Here is a 17,939-nt window from a genome sequence, read left to right as displayed (position 1 = left end):
AAAAAACTGAAGTTATAAAAACAGAAATTCAAAAACATAACCTTTGATTTGCTTGTTTCCCCTAATCACACCATTAGATTCCTAGCTTACATGTTTTGATTCCATGACTTTTCCCCCCAGTTATTTCCAGAGTCTCAACAGCACTCTCTCTTCAAGGTTTATTAGATTTTTTAAACATCTTTCTTATTGCACCTTTTATTGGTCCCTCCTTGCAATTCCATCATTCAAACTCAATTAACCAGATTGTTTATTTTTCCGGCCTTTGTTCCCATGTCAGCTGGGATCACTCCAGGGAGTTGCTGCTTGCCAGCTCTGCAATGAGGTTCTTAGATCAGAACTCTGAGCAGGACCCAGTTACTGGAAAAGAGCTGCAGTCAGATGGAGCCTATGTTAGTGCAGCTTAAGAGCCCATGGCTTTGCAAACATCTGCATTCTCTGCTCTCCCCTGCAGCATTTCACTTGCATTAAAAATGGAACCTCAAATATCCCTTGTGCATCCATGCCTGGGCACTGGGTGACTTCCAGTTGAAGGGTCAATAAATATAATTAAATGGTTCTTCCGACTGGATCTCATTCTCTAAGCATCTTCCCTGGGAGGGCCAACCCTCTCCATCTCATAAATAGATTTTTTTAAACATAAAAAAATTTTGAAAGGTTGCAGATGTTGATTTTGAAAGGTTCAGCTTATTGATTTGCATAGCTGAATGCCTGGCAAGTTGTACTCAGGGTCCACAGATTCATAAGAACACTCCCTCACAGGCAGAAAATTAACAGATAATGTTCTCTGCATTATTCACCTGTCCAATGGTCCCCTACTGAAGAAATGATCATCCACTCAGCTCTCCTTCTAGGCAGGTAATGTCATAATCTATTACAAAATAACGGTGAGAGAAAAATAGTGGTAGCTAATTTCTTGAGCAACTATTATGATAGAGCATTTGTTTATATCTTATACATCTTAGTCCCAATTCTTGCAATAACATGATAAGCTACCAATTATTCTTGTAATTTTACTTTTTAATTGACTTTATCTGAGTGGCATTGGTTAATAAACTTATGTAGGTTTTAGGTATACAATTTGACAATACATTATCTTTATATTGTATTATGTGCTTACCACTCCAAATCAAGTCTCCTTCCATCCCAGTTATCCTTTATACCCTCTTCTCTCTTCCCCCATCTCTCTTTCTTTTGGTATTCACCATATTGTAGTGTGTATCCAAGAATCTTTTATGTTTTTTCTTTGCTTTATCCCTTCACCCTTCTCACCAGCCCTATTCCCTCTGACAGCTGCCAGTCTATTCTCTGTATCTATGAGTCTGTCTCCACTTTGTTAGTTTATTTTGTTCATTAGATTCCACATATAAGTGAAATCATATGGTACTTTCTTTCTTATGGCTTATTTCACTTAGCATAATAAAATTTAACATTTTCTTTTTTTTATGGCCATTTATTATTCTATTGTGTAAATATACTACAGCTTTTTATCCACTCATCTACTGATGGGCACTTGGGCTGCTTCCAAATTTTGGCCATCCCATCTAATAAGAGTAATATGCAAATTGATTTTGTATCTCTACTATCCCTACAAGCCATGCCCACCAGCCAATCAGGAACAAGTATGCAAATTAACCCAACCCATCACAGACATTTCAAAAGATGGCTGCAGCCATGGAGCTGCAACAGCAGGAGGCTTGGGTTTTCCAAGCAATGGAGGAAGCCAAGCTTCCCTGCTGCTCTGGCGGCCCAGGCCTACACTGAAGGCTATAAAGTTTCAATTATAGAAGATAAATAAACCCCAGATATCAGGGCTCTGTTTGGGTTGCCAGGGGGTGTGGCCAGCCTGCAAACCACCACAGGCCCCTCGCCCAGTCTACCCCATTCCCCAAGGGAACCCTCACCCTGATTCAGGACACCCTTCATGACAAACCAGCAAACCCCTACTTGTGCACCAGGCCTCTATCCTATCTAATAAAAGAATAATATGCAAATTGACCTTCACTTCAATACACAAGATGGCTGCCCCCATGTGGTTAAAGATGGCTGCCCCCATGTGGACACAAAATGGTCTCCACAAGATGGCCAGCAGGGGAGGGCAGTTGGAGGCGATCAAGCCTGCAGGAGAGAGTAGTTGAGGGGATCAGGCCAGCGGAGGAGGGCAATTAGGGGTGACCAAGCCTTCAGGGGAAGGCAGTTAGGAGTGACCAAACCTACAGGGAAGTAATTAGGGGCAATCAGGAAGGCAAGCATACAAGCAGTTTGGAGCCAGCAGTCCTGGATTGTGAGAGGGATATCTGACTGCCCGTTTAGGATGTCAGGCCTACCTGGATTGGGCCTAAACGGGAAGTCGGATATCCTTTTAGGGATCTCAAATTGGAGAGGGTTCAGGCTGGGCTGAGGGACACTCCCTCCCCCCCCCCCCCCATGCACCAATTTTGTGCACTGGGCCTCTAGTTTTGAACAACACAGCAATGAACATAAGGGATGAATATATTCTTTTGAATGAGTGTTTTGAGTTTCTTTGGATATAGTTCTTGAAGTGGAATTGCTGGACATAAGGCAGCTCCATTTTTAATTTTTTGAGTAAACTCCATACTGTTTTCCACAGTGGCTGCGCCAATCTGCATTCCCACCATCAGTACATGAGGGTTTGCTTTTCTTTACATCTTTGTCAGCACTTGTTTTTTAAATTATTAATTATAGCCATTCTGACAGGTGTGAGGTGATATTTTATTGTGGTTTTAATTTGCATTTCTCTGATGATTAGTGACTTTGAGCATTTTTTTCATATGTCTATTGTCCATCTGTATGTACTTTTTGGAAACGTGTCTATTCAACTCCTTTGCCCATTTTTTAATTGGATTGTTGTTGGGTGTGTTTTTTGTTTGTTTTGGTGCTGTGTTTCATAAGTTCTTTGTTGGATATTATCCTTTACCAAATGTATCAGAGAATATGTTTTCCCACTAAATGGATTTTTTTCATTTTCATTTTGTTGATGGTTTTCTTTGCTGTGCAAAAACTTTTTAGTTTGATGTAGTCACATTTGTGTGGGGTCCCCCCCCACTTGTTTCTTTTGCCTGAGGCAATTATTTCTCTCATTCTTAAGGAAACCAAAGGTTGGTGAATTTAAATTATGTATTCAAGATCTCAGATTGTTTCTCCTTCTCCAAGTCTCATGTATTTTCATTCTATTAAGTTTTCTCTCAGCCAATCATCACTGACATTCCAAAAATATGAGTTTTCTTTAAAAAGTTACCCTTTGAAACTTCATTAAGTTGAATGGTGCTTTCTTATACCAACAATCTGAGATACTCTCTTGCTTTAGAAGGCTAGATGTTCAGTGATCCTTTGAATTGTGTGTTTTATTGCCATATCATTCAAAAGAAATGACAGTATGGTTCATTTTAAAATTTTCTTTTGCGTCTGAGATTTTGCCAAGATCTGTTTATCGTTGTCATATGGAGAAGGAAAATATGATGAGGCTTGAAACGTTCAAATGTGAAGATTCTGTTTTGCTATTCAAATAAGGGCCAGCAACAAATCAAAAAGGAAAGATTTCCTTTTTGGTAATTGACTTGGACAAATGAAAGGCTGAATAAATGCTGGATAAATTAGATGTGGTAACTGATATTTAAACTTTGTGAATCTTAATGTTTCTGAAAGGTAACAGACAGATTAGAAACAATTCTTCTAGCAATACTAATGGTAACATCAAGGATTATGATGATGGCATTTGGATATGTGTTGTCTTTTCCTTTTCACCTTCTCAAAGCCATCAATAGATTTATCAGGAAACAAAGCCTATAGCTGGACATGTATGGCGAGTGCCATTGTGCTGGACCACTATGCCTCATCTCCAACAAGCAGCAGCCTCTCTAGAAAGTGCAGCTCTTTGCCATTTGGTGGAGATCTCAAAGAAAAATTCAGTCAAATGCTTGTTGCCATGGGGATAAGAGTTTGGAAAAGAGCTATTCGATGAAAACTGGTCTCCCAACATAAAACCCTTTCCTTTATATATGATTCTCTTTGGGCTTTCTGGGGACCAGCTTGAAAATAATTTTCAAAGAGTTAGAAACTTAAATGAGGAAAAGCATAATCTTTAATGATTTATTATAGTTACATCCCTATTGCAATTTTGTTTGAAAATATAAGGCAGAGATATTAGTGAATGAGCAAAAGAATTATCAAGTTTGCAAAATGTTGATAGTTCAGCAGTTAAGAGAATGAGATTGGGATTCAAAGAGATGAGTTTCAAATCCATTTCTACCACTTATTAGCTATGGGGTTTTGGGGAAATTATTGAGCCTCTTTTGTCTTTAATCACCTTAACTGTATAATGAAAATAATGGTGTTATACTTATAGAGCTTTTAGAAAAATTAAGAGCCATAGAGAATATAAAACATTCTTTAACTAACTGGCACAAGGACAACATTAAAATCAGTAGATTTTAGTATTAAAATTGATTACTAATATTATAATATTGTGATGACAAAACTGGAAAATTATGTTATCAATAAGTTAAAATACTATGTAGTTTCAAAGATAGTAAATAGAATAAAGAAGAATGAAGGGCTTGAGAGATAATATAATAAAAGGGCTTGTGCTGGAATGACTTCAATATAAATAGAATTTTTTGGACAGTGGGGTGTTTTAGAAGCCGCTAAGCTGAATATTTTTAAAACCAAGCCGTAGGATATTCAGGTGAAAGTCACAGATGAAAATCAATATGCTTTGCCAAAAATATAAATAAGAAAATTCATCAGCTGGAAGAAGCATTGCTACAATGTGCATGTTGCCTCCATCTGGAAGAAAAATGCTAGAAAGAAACTTAATATTCATGACTGACACATTTTCTTTCTACTGTCAGTCAGCTGGAACCAAAATACACAGCTGGTTAGAAAGCCTATCTCCACTTCATGTTTCATCTGATGACATTATACATCAAATCAAGAATCGTGGGCTGAAACAACACTCGCATCCGACTTCATTTTTTAGACTGTGGTACAGTGACCCAAGTCTGCCCAATGTAGCCTGTTTCCCTTCTTCACCTTTCAAGTTCTTCTAAGACATCAACACCAAAATTTAAAAATATAAGTTCGCTTATCAGTTAAAGAATAAGGAAAAGAAAAAATACACACTTATTCAAATATCTTACTTGCAGGCAAAGTAATTTGTCAAATGGAAGATTCATTTTTGTTTTTAGAACATTGAAGTTATGTAGCGGTATCTTAAAATATAGTTCTTGGAAACTTGGCTGTAAATATTCAGGAAATCTAAATGTTGGAAAGAATCTTTATTATTTAAAATATGGCCGTTATTTATAAATTGTAAATTTTTGGAGTCAGATCCAATCTTTCCTTATACAGTTTCCTGGAATTGTAATCTGCATGAAGGAGTATTTATCAGACAGTTTCATACACACGTGGAACTCATTTGCCTCATTATAAGTTCAGGGCCATACATTTCCACATAGGTGAGTGTCTAACATTTCACCATTTAACCTGTCATCGGGGATTGAAATAAAAGAACTGATACATGAAGGATGACACTGAAGTGTCTGATCTCTTCAGAAAAAAAAAGATCAGTGGCCCAGTGCCATTTGTCTGAGAGAGTGGAAGGTGACATAAGTGCTAAATCAGTAGAAGCAAAAGTAGTCAGGTAAACGTATGCCTAAATCTTCCTCAAGGACTGCATCCCTTCTTAGTGTGTCATTGTAGTCGATCAATAAGAGAATACCTGGGTGACGACACAACTAAAATAGAGTGCATTATTATCTTTAAACAATATTTTATGAGAAATGTAATTCCGAGAACCATGATAATATCCTTATTTCTTTTCAAGGGATTACTTAAAACTAGCATAGAATTTCCAGAGTACTGTAGTGGAAATAAATCCCTAGCTCTTGGGCCTTTTGAGAATTGATTGTAGATTTATATATCTTCGCTTGCTATCGTATGGTGCAGACTGTAAAGATCCCCGGATGATGAAGTGTGGTTGTGATCCTGCGGTTCGAGAGATTTAATTAGACATCGAATGTGGAACGCCTAATGATGGTTGTTTAAATTACCAAGGCGCACACTGCAATTCTCCAGCCCACACGCAGGAAGGAAGCATGAGGTAAAAATCCCGTAAATTCCCTTTTGACATAATGGGATACAGGGAAATATCATGTTACCAGTGGCAAGCTCACAACTCACTAACTCTTCTTCCATAATGTTTTGTATTTCACAGATCATTGCTGCTTATTCTGTCTCCCAACTACCAAGTCTGCTCGCCATCACATTGATCAATTTAATAACTTGGCTAATTCACCCCAGAATAATTTTTCTGTTTATAGAAGTCTAGCTTCTTTGGTGAGATAGAAACGCCCAGGAGTTTCCAGGGAAGCAGATGATAGCAGATGCGGGAATGCAGAGGTGAGCATTCCAATAAAAGAAAAAACAAAAACAACTCCCAAACAATCCCTACGCTCCTGTTTGTCAGTCCTCTGCATCAGTGGGGAAGTGGTGATTAGAAGCCAGCTATGTGCAGCTGTGCTTCTCCAGACAGCCTGTTGAAGTGGGAGCGTACAGAGATGGCATCTCATTACCATGACTTGCAGACTGTAAGGTGACAAATAATGTGAGATGAATCCTTTCAACTACAGGTAGGGGCCACTAGGGTATGTCGATGAGACACAAACTCACTGGCTTCTCAGAGCAAGGCAATTTGCCTCACTTCCCTCCATCCTTCTAAAGTACAAGGTATGGACTACCTATGGCCAGAGAGAAGCAATTCTTGGTCAACTCAACAAATTGGTATGGTGCCAGGAAGGAAGGAAAACTTGCTGATTAGAGAAGGATTGATGGCTGTGAATGTTTCTCAGGTATAAACCATCTGGGCAGGTGTCTTTTAACTAAGATTAATAAACATATGTCAGCACAAGTTTCTCATTACAGAGGCACGGTACTGGAAAATCAAAATCTTCAAGTCAAATGGGTAGGCTGCTGCAGAGCAAAATCTCTCCAGATAAATAAAGCTGTGCCTGCTGGGGTAGGAAAAGCTGCTCTCACTACACCTGAACTATTTGATGTCCAAGGACATTTTTTTCTGGAAAAGTGAATGTGACCAGAGCTCTCTCTGTCAGGCCGAAGCACAGGTTATAAAATGTCTTCTCAGTTGGCACCTTGTGCTCCCATGGACCAAAGCAACATCCTAGACTCTAAATTAATTCCTGCAGCCAAGTATTTCAGGGCTTTCATTGTTGGAAAGATCAACAATTTCATAGGGCAACTACACAAAAAGTTGAAAACAATGATGATAGATGTAGATAGAATTTTGTGGAAGACCAAAGGGTAATACACATGGTCAATTCAAACTTTAGTTTCTCCCGGAATGTAAAAATGGGCCAGGGCCGTGAGCTCCCAGGGAAACCATCGGAGCCATGGTTTGTGTTTCAAATTCAGAATCAAAGTATATTTCCATCTACAGCTCATGTGTGTGGATTTATTGCCGAGCATTAGTTTAAATCTTTCTGTAAAACTGTGGACAAGCTCTTTTCACAAAAACTGCAAAGTACTTAGAAAATAGTGTATCTAATCACCTTGTTCACTAAAGATAATTTTTAATTTTTCCATTTGCTTGAACTTGTATAGAATGGCAACTCATTTTTCACTTTAAATGTAGGATAATATGTGTGTGTGTGTGTGTGTGTGTGTGCGCGCGCATGTGCATGAGCACATGCTCACATATATTACATGCACACATACATATTATTTGAACATATTTATATGCATCCTATATAATAAAGAAATAATATGCTAATTAGACTGAACAGCAGACTTTCTGGACTAAGCCAGGGCTGCAAAGGCCAGCTGAGGCATCTGGGACTGCAAGGGCTGAGCCCCTTGCACAAATTTTGTGCACCAGGCCTCTAGTATATTATAAAATATATGTTAACATATATATGGCATAGTATATATGTTTTTGCATATTATTTACATATAAAAATATAAAGACAGAGAAAAATAACCATATTATTTTGCCTCATAAAACCACTATGGTGATAAGAAGTAGATAGGCAAACTCTTAAGAAGGACTTACAGGAAGTCACCATGAACTTAAAACAGTCATCAGGAGCAGAATGTCATAATGTTACTAGAAAATGGCACAAATGTGCAGTAAAAGCAGAAAAAATGAAGGACAAATAAAGTCAGGGGTGGTCAGTGTTCTATTATCAATGTAAAGACACTCCTTCCTGCTTTATCTTGCCACACACATAAGAAAGAGAATGGTGTTATTTTCCCTGATTACATACACTATTGCCTGTTATAGCCTGGCATAGTCACAGAAACTAAATTTCACTTCATGTGTCAAATTTGATTGCTTGGTATGGTTGCCTGGACCTCTGTGTTCAGAAGGATTCTGAAGTGACATTGAAGAGATCAGGGATAATCAACAAATAATATCTGTTCTGGCTATAAGACAGGCAGGTGATGATCACACAACACATACTTGCCATGATTCACTTTGTATCTAATAGGTATTTATTAAATATTTATCATTAATAGCAAAGAATAGATATTAGCATACCAGGTGTCAAAAAGATCAAAGGTCAGAAATTAGAGGATGGCAGAAATCAGCAAAGAGAAGTTCCCTAATGTCATGATAACTATGAATAGAGCCAGGTGGGTTCTGGGGGCAGCCGGGGGACCACTTTGTAAGGTCTGGCCACTTTGCTGTACATCTGAAGCTGGTACAGAATAATATTAAATGTAAACTGTGTATGAAAAATAAAAAATTAAAAATAAGTAGAAATTCTACCAGTTGAAATTGGCTTCTGTGTGAGGAAGTCATCTCTCAATCCAAGAGGACCTAAAATCAAATGGCAAAATGTGAGGACCTGGTACTAGAAATAGCCATTAAAAGCAAACACAAAAAGCTGCCTCAATGGCAGTATCAGGGAGAAAAAGACAAATTTTATTTTTTTGAGGGAAAAAGAGAGAGAGAGATCAATTTGTTATTCAACTTATGCATTCATTGCTTCTTGTATGTTCCTTGATGGGGAATTGTGCTGATACACCAAGGTTGTATCAAGACTGGTGTATTAAGACTGTTTTAAGTTCATGGTGACTTCCTTAAAGTTCATGGTGACTTCCTGAGCCCACAACCTTGGTGTATCAGCACAATTCTCTAACCAATTGAGATACCAACCAGGGCTACATAGTTTTTTTTTTTTTTTTAAGGGAAAGGAGTAGTATATTCAAGAAAACAGTTAGACAACTATTTTTCAGAATGTTGTAAGGGAATTATTGTAATAACCCAAATTGATTTGAATCAAGGTGGGGTAGCCAAGTCACCATAGCTCTCAAGCCACATTATGAAGTCAGGATGCACAGAATCAAGGACTGTGTATTTGATTATATCCTTAAGAGAATCTGACACATGAACAGTATCAAAAACAAACAATGTTTTACAGAATGTCTTTTGAAGTTCAATTTGGACAGAAAATATTTTGTAATAAATAAAAATCATGTCTGCATGAATACTGTACTTGGCACAGAACTTATAATGCAACATAAATATAGGTTGAATCTGAATCTTGAGTTAGAATGCTTTGGATCTGATTACATTTCAAGGTGACCTTGAAAAGCACTTTTAACTTTGACTCTGATTCTGCATATGTTAAGTGGGGTAACACCTACCAACAATATTTTTGTGAGAATTATTGGTCTAAAATTGTGCAGATTATAGCAGATGTCTAATAAAAGATGCTTCCCTTCTTCCATGTGCCTCTTTCTCTCTGTGTATGTGTCCCTTTGCTGCTTCTCTATTTGTGGGAACCCTCCAGTTCAGTCTCATTTCTGGGCATTCCATCTTTTGCTTACTCTGACTGGTTCTGGAAAGAGAATCCAAGCAAGTCATCAAGCACAAGCACAGTCAAAGCCTCTGCTGTTTTTTGTCCATGTAACTTTCTAAAAGTTACAACTTAACTGGTTTGGCTCAGTGGATAGAGCATCAGCCTGTAGACTGAAGGGTCCCAAGTTTGATTCCGGTCAAGGGCATGTACCTTGGTTGTGGGTACATCCCCAGTTGGGGGTGTGTAGGAGGCAGTTGATCGTTGTTTCTCTCTCATTGATGTTTCCAACTCTATCCCTCACCCTTCCTCTCTGTAAAAAAAAATCAATAAAATGTATTTTTTTAACTAAAATAAAATGAAAGTTACATGTCTCAAAAGCTCATTTCCTGAGGAGGAGACTACAATTTCTTCCTTTTTCTCTTTCTTTGCTAACTCCAATTCTTGAAGCACCAACTCTCACCAGACAGGTCAGGTAAGCTGGTCATATTCATTTCGGAAGGGTTTTCATTACTACCATTAATCTTTCCCCCGATCCTCAGGAGGGGATAAAGCAGATATTGATACAAATAAACATGCAATTTATTTATTCATATCAAAGCTCCTTTCTTCTCAGCAGGATGTGAATTTTAGCCTCAGTCTCTAATCTCCCAGCAGTGATGAATCAAAAGGCTAGAGCTGGAAAATGTACAAAATATTAAGATTTAGGAGGCCCTCAGGCCCTGGCTGTCCTCTGCTCTTTCTACTGAGTCTTTCTTCCGGGCATTGTCATTAAACTCATTGGTAAGTGCTGGGGTGCAGCATGGTGAAAGTTTCCGAAGATCAATGGCACACCAGATATGATGGTTTTAAGGCACCTTCTCAGCCCAATCAATAACTGCTTTAATGCGATCTTGCGATGCAAAGTTCTTATCCCCATCGCTTCCAGGCTCTGTTGAATCAAATCTGGTCTTCCTATTCAAAAGTTCTCATTGCTGAAAACTGCACTGCTCATCCCCCAGTAAAAGGAATTGCTTTATATTGTCTCAAATTGCCTGACCAAGATTCATTGGCCACAGCCTGTTCATAAACTATGGTATCAATGCCTAAGCCCCTGAAAGACTCTTCCTCTCAAAAGAGAAAAGAAATACGTTTATTTTTCTAGAACCCCATTGTTGGTGGCAAGGTGCAAGGGGATTAATTGTAGAATTCACAATTCTATTTAATAAAAGGATAATATGCAAATAGACCAAATGGCAAAAACAATCAAACAACCAATCAAAGGGTAATATGCTAATGAATGCTAAGGCTCTCAACTGCTCACTACAAAGTGCACAGACCACCCGGGGGCAGACAGTCAACTGGTGGACTAGTCACTATGACATGCACTGACCACCAGGGGGCAGACAGTGGATCAGTCAACCACTCACTATTATGTGCAGACTACAAGAGGGCAGATGCTCCAACCGGTAGGTTAGCTTACTGCTGGGGTCCAATCAATGGGGACTGAGCAAAATGGGCTGGACATACCCTAGAGTCCTCCCACAGACCCTTCCCAGCCCAATCATGCACCGGTGGGGTCCCTCAGCCTGGCCTGTGCCCTCTTTCAACCTGGGACCCCTTGGGGGATGTCAGAGAGCCAATTTCAGCATGATCCCGCAGGCCATTCCCCTTGGGAGGAATCTAGATGCAGGGCTCATGGGTGGTGAGCACTGCTGCAGCAGTGGGAGCCTCTCCCAATCAGGACTGATTGGGCATGAGCCACAGCAGGCAAGTAGAGCCAGGATGAGCAAGAGCAGCAGATAGGAGCTGCAGGTGGCTTTGGATTGCAGGTTTCGGCCCGATCCCTGCAGGAAGGACATCCAGAGGGATCTCACCACCCCACCTGTGCACAAATTCATGCACTGGGACTCTAGTCTATAATAATAAAAGGATAATATGCTAATTAGACCAGACGTCATTCCTGATGAACTTGGGGCCAGAGGGAAGCAGCTTGGGTCCTGGGTGCTGGAGGGAAGCTGGTGCCAGCAGCTAGAAAAGGAAGGCCTAATCTTGCATGAATTTTTGTGCATGGGGCCTCTTGTTTCTTTTTCTTTCTTTCTTTTTTTTAAAAACATATTTTATTGATTTTTTACAGAGAGGAAGAGAGAGGTATAGAGAGTTAGAAACATTGATGAGAGAGAATCATGGATCAGCTGCCTCTTGCACACCCGCTACTGGGGATGTGCCCACAACCAAGGTACACGCCCTTGACTGGAATCCAACCTGGAACCTTTCAGTCCACAGGCTGATGCTCTATCCACTGAGCCAAACTGGCTTCGGCTGGGCCTCTAGTTTCTTAATAAAAAAATATAAACTGTTTTGAATTTCAAACTCAGATAGAGATAAAGACAAAGTGGGAAATGTCAAAGATTGCTACAGCCTGTATAACACAAAAATATTGGATAAAAAATGAAGAATTCAGTCAGGCTGCTTGATGGTTAGAGTGTTTATGCCCTAATGGGACTAGACGTAAGAAAAGCAGAATCATGACCCAATTTGGGGACAGATCAGCCCAGTTCAAGAGCCTAAAGGCTACAGCTACAGCTGTCAATTCCTAAGAAAGAAATGGTCCTAACACACAACCTTTGTGCCCTGAGAGTAAGGGCTCATTTAGTGCAATACATTGTTTTTATATTTTTGTGACATATTCATGTATCCACCTAAGATAATTAGTTCCTAAACTATTTGTTCCTTCAACAAATAATGTCTTCCATTTTGCCCTCATTTGGTCACATGGTTTAAAATAATTTACTTTATTTACATGTAAATTATTTGGGCCCTGGTGCCTCGGCCCCACAAATGAGAATTTCTGGCCTCTTAGAGTTTTATCTTTCTTGCCATATATAGAGTCTGCTTATTTTCTTTTTCTTTCTTCAGAAAGAGGACCCAGAATATCCAGACTGAGGTATTTGGAAGGCTTTCCCTCTCTACTTAAAGCAAGTGATTTCAAGCGACAGACCAGCCTTATTCAATAAAGCTGTCTAACTCCCAAACCTCCCTTTATATGTACGCTCACCACTACAGAGCTGGCTAATGGCCACTTGTCAACTCACTGCCACATGTCTATGGGCAAGAAAAGACACTGAAACAGAGTAGGAACAAAGAAAGTTCGATTTCTCTGGCAATGATGTGATGTGTTCATGGCAACCATTTGAAACTATGGATAAAACAGCTGTCCTTAACTCTGGAATAATTTTACTGCCCTCAGTTTCTTATATGAGTCAATGGTCTTCTTTGCTTAAACATTAACATTTAGAACCAGAGGAGAATAAGAGCAGCATCAAGGCTAGATTGGTAAATTGACTACGTTCTCTGAAGTAAAGCATGAGGCTGGAAAACATACACACACACACACACACACACACACACACACACACACACACACAGTGTAGCTGAGGCAAGCTTGAAAGTTGACAATCAATAGGATACTAATATATCATAAAATATGCCTTATCATTTCTACTTGTTTTCCTAACGGGTATCTAAATTATCCACAGTCTTTTCTGTTTCATATGAGAAATTTATATTGAAGGGAAGTAGATATTGGATATGAGATAATTATTTGGGAACATGCTTATGAAAATAAGATTACTTCTTCAAAGTTTTAGTCCTTGATTTTTCCTTTAAGATTTGACAACTGACTATAATAATGCCAATAAACACCAACAATAACACACTTGTCATTCCACTATAAAAGGTAAGAGGAAGCAATTTTAGCTAAACATGACCATCTCTTGAAAATAAGATTTGGATTTGTAAGAAATGAAAAAGAAAAAAAAAAGAAAGTTCATGTTCTCCCTAATAATGGGAAATAGATTATTTTTGAGGCCCAAAGACATCGTAAGTTGTTTTGAACTTGGCTTTGTCTCATTATTGATATATTTTCATTTGTTGAACTATGACAGAGTTATGATCTGCCCTGGTTTCCTGTTGAGAGTTTTATCTCTCCACTTTTATAGTACATTCTTTTTCAAAAGAGTATGCTGAACATACATAAGAAGGAAGCAGAGCAATTTGTTTAAGAAGTTACAGCTACTGAATAACAAGGTTAGTGAGGAACTGCAAAGCTTTGTCCTTGGCTCTTCACTTTGGGTAGCATTTGGAAGAATCTAGATCAAGGCTACCAAATAGAGTTGAGCAAGTTGTTCAATGCACAGGGGGAAAGGGACTGAAATGTGGCCCATGCTTTGTTTGCTCATCCAGATACCCTGGCATGGGGCTGCATCCACCTGGAATTTTACTGATTTTCACAGAGGCATTTATGCACTAGTAGTGGCTCTTATTTAACTTGACGGCTAGCGTTGACTAGGGAAGCTCTGAAATGTTAAGACGAATTTCTGCTCTTTAAAGGGCAGAAAGAAGAGAGTGTTTCTCTAGGCAAGATGCAGGAGTTGGAAATATGGAAGGGAGAACTCCTTATTGTGAGACAGGCTTAACTACCTGCCTATGGATGAGTCAAAATCGGCTCCTTCTAGACTCAGTTTCCTCATCAGTAAATTAGGTGTAATAATGTTTATGGAGCAAGGTAACGTGTATCATATAGTAGCTGGTACTTAATAGGCCTGCAGCACTTGATGGCAGTTGTTATTGCTGCAGCTGCTACCATTTCCAGGGCTATGATTAATAACTCGTCCTTCACCTTACTTCCTAGTAAGACTGTCATTCTGCCAGAATCAGCTCATCCATACATATATGTGCAGTTATTATACTCAGGGGGGCGAGGACACCAGCTCAGCTTCACGCTATCTTCTGTCTGCTGAACATACATAAGAAGGAAGCAGAGGCCCAACTTTTCCCAAGAGAAGCGAGGGTGTGCTGCAGAAGAGCTGGTTTGGTCTCATCTTGGACTGGTATTCTCAGCTGCAGGGCTGAGGGAAGTGTGTGAACCCCTATAGCTATAGGAAATATTTGAGAGTCCATGAGTTTGAAATTCTTTGATGATGAATCTCTAGCATTCACTCAATCCTGAAAATGTCTCCCACCCAAGCTACAGCTCTGGACTAAGGAAAGAAAGGACCAGAACTAAGAATGATTATTTCTCCCTTACTCCAGGAAATGGAGTTCTTATCTGGAATGAACGTGTCAAGAAACTGCCTTGCCCAGCTTTTGACTCCTTTTATCTCTTTCTGTAAGGCTTGGGCTGTCCAAGGCTGCTGGTTCTTACTAATGCGGGACAATCGCTCCTCACTTGCACTAAAGCAAATACTTGGCATAGAATCAAGAGTATTTACTCTTGCTTTCTGTATGTGCTGACAGTCTCTGCATTGGTCCTTAATCCCCACTATCTACTTTCCTTCCTAGATTCTTAGTCCTTGAGACTTTTTCTATTTGGCATGTCCATTTTCCCTTGCTATAACTGCATAGTTCCATATTTGAGCCCTGCCTTAGGCACTGTATTCTATGTGTGCCCTCTGCCTACTCTGCTTTCTGATCTCCTGCTCCTAGTTCTTTGCCCTTGGTTCCTGGTTCCTGCTCTACTCACACTGATAGAATAAAAACAGACTTTTTAAATTAAAATGCTATTTAGCAACACATTCCAATAACTGCATTTCCATTCTGGGATTGAACAATAGGTTATGGAGACCTGCAGTTTATGATTCATTGTGGCTTCTTTCTAGTCCCTCAATTTGAATCACAATCCTGGTGAACTAGACCACAAGGATTCTAATGCCCTTGCAAAAACAAACAGACAAAAACAACCCAAAACAAAAACTCAAATCAGTATAAGTAAGATGAGTGATTTTAATAATGTAAATATGCTCGCTTAATCTTGGGCAAGCCCAAAAGTCAGTGGGCCTTGAGTTATCTCAACTATGTTCATTGATCTGCCCCCATGTTCATTCTTGCACTGTGTGTGGAGCACTCCATTTGTCTACATTTTTTTTTTTAATCTCTAATCTCTTTTTATGTCTTGCATTTTCAACAAGTATCACATCTGTCCTCTCATGGATATTCTGCTAGCTCCTCATTCTCAAAAGGCCCAAACCCTCAACTTACTGTCTTTTCCCCCAAATGACCTCCAAATTCAGATGCATTTTCACACTATAGTCAGTCATCTTTCCATCATGCAGCTCTGATATAGTTATTAGCTACCTCCAAAAGTTCCAATCATATCCTATTCTCATAAAATAAATTCTGGCAGAGTGAATTCTATTTCCAGTAGAAGGAATTCTTATAAAACAGAATCTGAATTCCTTTCTTTCCTAAAGAACAAATTCTAAACTTCTTAAGATGGCCATTAAGAACACAATTTACTTGAAGGGGAAGAACTATAATTTAACCAAGATTCCAGTAACTTGGAAGGCTGCTCTTATGAGTGAATGCCAATTCATAAACAGGTGTCTGTAAAAGTGGAGTGAATTTCTTAACATCCCTTAGCTATTGTTCATATAACGTTTCTAGCAACATGCCTGGCTCATAAAAGATCTTAATAAATATCATTTATTTCTGCATACCTGTAACAGTAACACAACTTTTCAGTATTAATTATCACCATCGGAAGAGTCAGCCTCTATCGTTAGAGGTAGTTTCCTGGATAGGTACCTTCCTGAGAGGCAGCCACTATCTTGAGAGGCAGCCACTATCAGGAGAGTCAGCCGCTATCACAAGCGGCAGCAATAGGAGCCAGACTATGTTGGGACATGCATCTACCGACCATTTCTGGGATAGGTAATAAAAACAAGATGTAAAATACAATATGATGTCAAATGGTAGAAAAATTAATTCCAACACAAAATCTTTGATTTCTTCCTATTTATATTTATTATAAACTAGAGCCGTAGTGCACAAATTTGTGCACCAGTGGGGTCCCTCAACCTGGCCTATGGGATCAGGCTGAAACTAGCTCTCCAGCACCTCCTGAGGGGTCCTGAGTTTTGAGAGGGCACAGGTCTGGCTGGGAAGGGACCGCAAGAGGGCTTCAGGGCGTGTCTGACCTATCTCGCTCAGTCCTGATCAGCAGGACCCCAGCAGCAAGCTAACCTACCAGTTGAAGCATCTGCCCCTGGTGGTCAGTGCATGTCATAGCGACTGGTCAACCAGTCAACTGTCTGCCCCCGATGGTCAGCATACATGATAGCAAGTGGTTGAGCAGCCTTAGTATATCATTAGTATATTATGCTTTGATTGGTTGAACAGATGACTGGACACTTAGCATATTAGGCTTTTATTATATAGGATATATTTCTAATACAGTGTAATATTCTGAGTATTTGATGATCTTGGCCCAATAATTACATGATTCTTTTGTCCTGGGTCCATTTTTTGGTTTCTGTTTATATAATATTATTATTTTTGTTAGCCTTTATCTGGGTTTTCTTAGAGTACAGAATAGCACTGGAATCTACCATCTATGTTTCTGTTATACACTAGAATTAGGCATATAACAAATTCTATTAAATAAGGCAAACCCTTTACCACTGGATTGGGGATGGCAGGGGGCCAGAGGCAGCTAGTCCAATAGCATCAATTCTGATAACCCTGCTGAATTTCACTACCCTCTTAGGTTTATCTCACTTTGATTAGTATGGCCTGTACCAATGTGGCTGCCAGATGTGTGCTATTGTCCAAATAAAACTCTGCCCTGTCCATAAACCCAAATATTTTCCCGTGCTGTCCCTCAGCAAAGCTAAAACAAAATGTAATTAAAAAAAATGGACTTCATCAAATATAAAAGAAGGAAAATACAACAACAAAAAGTACAAGAAGCATAAAGCAGTCATGATATTCTTTATAGATTTGTGATATTTCATAGCTAGTATTTCACAGTCAGTGTTCATTGCTCATCCTTAGTAGAACTAGAACTTAAGGGGAAGATGCCTCCTGGCAAAACACATTATATAGACTTCTGTTAGTTTTACTCCAGGTTAATGCCCAGACTTTGGAGGATATTTTTCAGTACGGTTGTGATTGTGAGTATCCAAGCAGTCATGTCAGGATCTTCTCTAATTGCCTGGGAAAGAATGAAATGCCTGCTGTGTAACAGAATAAAGGTGCCAAAATCATGGAGGGTTTGGCACATGGATAGAGGAAACAATGAATATTTGTTTATTGCCACTTTTCTAAAACGTTCATCTGCTCTAT

At 39.2% G+C, this 17,939-nt stretch overlaps 1 protein-coding gene across 1 annotated transcript in view; it reads right to left on the bottom strand.

The window, feature by feature from the left end:
• Positions 1–17,939, bottom strand: part of HS6ST3 (heparan sulfate 6-O-sulfotransferase 3) — a 682,367-nt gene that overhangs the window by 41,855 nt on the left and 622,573 nt on the right. The window lies entirely within an intron of this gene.

The sequence above is a fragment of the Pipistrellus kuhlii genome, unplaced genomic scaffold (genome assembly GCF_014108245.1).
Source record: "Pipistrellus kuhlii isolate mPipKuh1 unplaced genomic scaffold, mPipKuh1.p scaffold_m20_p_3, whole genome shotgun sequence".
NCBI classification, from domain to species: domain Eukaryota; kingdom Metazoa; phylum Chordata; class Mammalia; order Chiroptera; family Vespertilionidae; genus Pipistrellus; species Pipistrellus kuhlii.
Note: the sequence above shows the minus strand (reverse complement) of the source record. Positions and strands in the feature narration are given on the sequence as shown.